The following is a 1,821-nucleotide window of genomic DNA, read 5'->3' on the forward strand; positions in this document are numbered from 1 at the left end:
AATCCTGAGAATGTCTTACTTCCAAACATGATGCAAATATACAACAGTCCTTTAAGTCATCGGTGATGAGCTTTGTAATTTTTACTTGACGGCGCGTAGATCTGGAGTCAAATCAGCGAGCGAAAAACGAAGTGCGCTTTAAAAATACATCATGTGTTTAAGCATGCGCATGAAAAACAAAACTGTTCTGACCAAATTGACGTGACTTGATGTAATCAAGTATAGTCAGGTATTCACAATGAATTTTTAGTTGCGCAGTCTTCTTGCAGTGTTACTGCTTTTTGGTGCATTCAACATAGCCGTTCAAAATTAAGGAACCGTTCTACGTTTTTTGTGACATTTACAGCAAGATGAGGGCGGTCCTTGTTTTTCTTTTCAGTCTTCTCGTATTTGCAGTTATTACAGGTGAGTGGAAATATCGGTGGTACTCAAGTCAGTAATTTTGCTTGTTGCTGAACATTCCAACACTGAGGTAGAACATTACATCCACGTTTAGCACAATGTTTGCAAATAGTGCAAAAACGCACATTTATGATGCAGTTTTGCAGCTTTTTGTAAAGGTGCAAAATGTACGAAATTATAAACGATTGCGTTCAGGTATATTTGCAAGCGATGTGAGCTATTTGCTGGAACACAACTTCCTGGTTTCCAGTTACTGACGAAATGACAATGTCTTATATCCATGTTGAGAACTTCTATTCTGCAGATTGAACGGCGAACATGTACTTTTCCAGAGGCCCTTCCGAAGAAGTATTTTCATAGACATGGCAAGCATGTCCATATTTGGGACCTGGATGACCCAATCTCAAGCCGACGTTCAAAGTCCGGTTCGCGGCCGCTCAACGAAAAATCCGACCATGTTGTGAAAAAGATTGGGCAACTCCTGAACAAGCAAATTAAGCATGAAGTAAAAGAAGAAATATATGACAAAGTAAAGGAACAAATCATCGAGCCTGTTGATGAAATTCTAGCTTAATTGTTTTTTACCGGTAACCATGAAGTGCATTACATTTATATGCGCTAAAATCGCTTTGTATAAACACATTGATATCACCAAATACCTAGGTCCAATTACTTTGTACAGACTGTTAAAGCTGATTTATGTCCAGGACAAGTGTTTTACTGAAGGAAATACTTGAAAATGTAATTTGGCCGAGTAATGCAACTTACATGTAAAAGGAAACTATGAATACAGATCTGAGAGATGCATGGATTGTGCACACGTCAGACAGCCTGACAGCTGCAATGCTGGTCATGCATATTATTTTTTTGTCCACCAATATGAACGCATCTTTTCGAGGCCATTGAGTGGGTGGCTCATTTCAATCGATAAAACGTTTTGTAGTATTTCTTCTACGGGAGGATGCTTTCGCCTAGGCCCTTCAAATAAAGTTGCCTGATAGGTTTCGCTGATTATGTGCTGAACAACATCACTGTAAAATACAGAATGTGCGTTGTATGTGGCGAGTAGTGGTTTATTTGGAGGTTTCTGGGACAAGAAATTGTTTGGATAGAATGAATTCAAAAAGGTTGTTTGGAACAAATGGGTTTAGAGAAGTTGTTTGGCTCGAATGGGTTAAGATTGGGGAGGGGGAGAGGGACGTAATGTCCGATTGGTTACGGCCTCGGACTCATGCGTGGGGGCATAGGTTCGACTCCTGGTTACGCCATGGCTGCTGAGCGCTAATATGGCCAAAGCATTGGCTGGCGCTCTGTAAAACGGGTGTGACGAAGTCCGTCTCGTCCCTTAAAAACAGGAATCAGTGGAGAAAAATGGGAGTTTTGTTTTCATAAACCTGCGATGGTAATACAACCGTCAAT

At 40.5% G+C, this 1,821-nt stretch overlaps 1 long non-coding RNA gene across 1 annotated transcript; it reads left to right on the plus strand.

The window, feature by feature from the left end:
- The first annotated feature begins 231 nt into the window (after window positions 1–231).
- On the plus strand, window positions 232–1,002 carry LOC119092628 (uncharacterized). The gene is made up of 2 exons (XR_005093515.1): window positions 232–405; window positions 735–1,002. It is a non-coding gene; the product is annotated as an uncharacterized LOC119092628 (long non-coding RNA).
- The last annotated feature ends 819 nt before the right edge of the window (window positions 1,003–1,821 follow it).

Source organism: Pollicipes pollicipes, unplaced genomic scaffold (assembly GCF_011947565.3).
Source record: "Pollicipes pollicipes isolate AB1234 unplaced genomic scaffold, Ppol_2.1 Scaffold_3447;HRSCAF=4054_pilon_pilon_pilon, whole genome shotgun sequence".
NCBI classification, from domain to species: domain Eukaryota; kingdom Metazoa; phylum Arthropoda; class Thecostraca; order Pollicipedomorpha; family Pollicipedidae; genus Pollicipes; species Pollicipes pollicipes.